The sequence below is a fragment of the Penaeus monodon genome, chromosome 29, assembly GCF_015228065.2.
Source record: "Penaeus monodon isolate SGIC_2016 chromosome 29, NSTDA_Pmon_1, whole genome shotgun sequence".
In the NCBI taxonomy this organism is placed as follows: domain Eukaryota; kingdom Metazoa; phylum Arthropoda; class Malacostraca; order Decapoda; family Penaeidae; genus Penaeus; species Penaeus monodon.
Window position 1 is genome coordinate 6,629,336 of NC_051414.1, and position 424 is coordinate 6,629,759.

Consider the following 424-nt stretch of genomic DNA (forward strand, 5'->3'; position numbering starts at 1 on the left):
GTGTTGGGAAACCAAAATATAGAAAGGGATTTATATAATAAAGAGCCAGAGTGCTGAATATTCACTTCAAATATCTTTTAGAAACTCAATGTTTTATAATTGTGATGTTTATCCCTTTTTTCTGAGAAGGTAATCTCTCACTTTATATCATAATAACGTAGGACGCTTTTAATTAGGTTGATATTGGTTTTTGTTCTTTTCTGATATTCTGTATTTTTTTATAGAATTTTTTAAAACTTGTTTCAATGTAAATTCATGGTTGGCAAAGAGATCATACATTTACAGTGACAAAAGTTATATTTCAGTCGTGTTCGTTGCAATACTGCCATTGCACCCTATATTTCAACAAAATTTTACATGGTAAGAGAAAGAAAAAAAAAAGTTGAAGCTCTTAATGATTTAGGGAAGAGAGTTAGCCAATGGA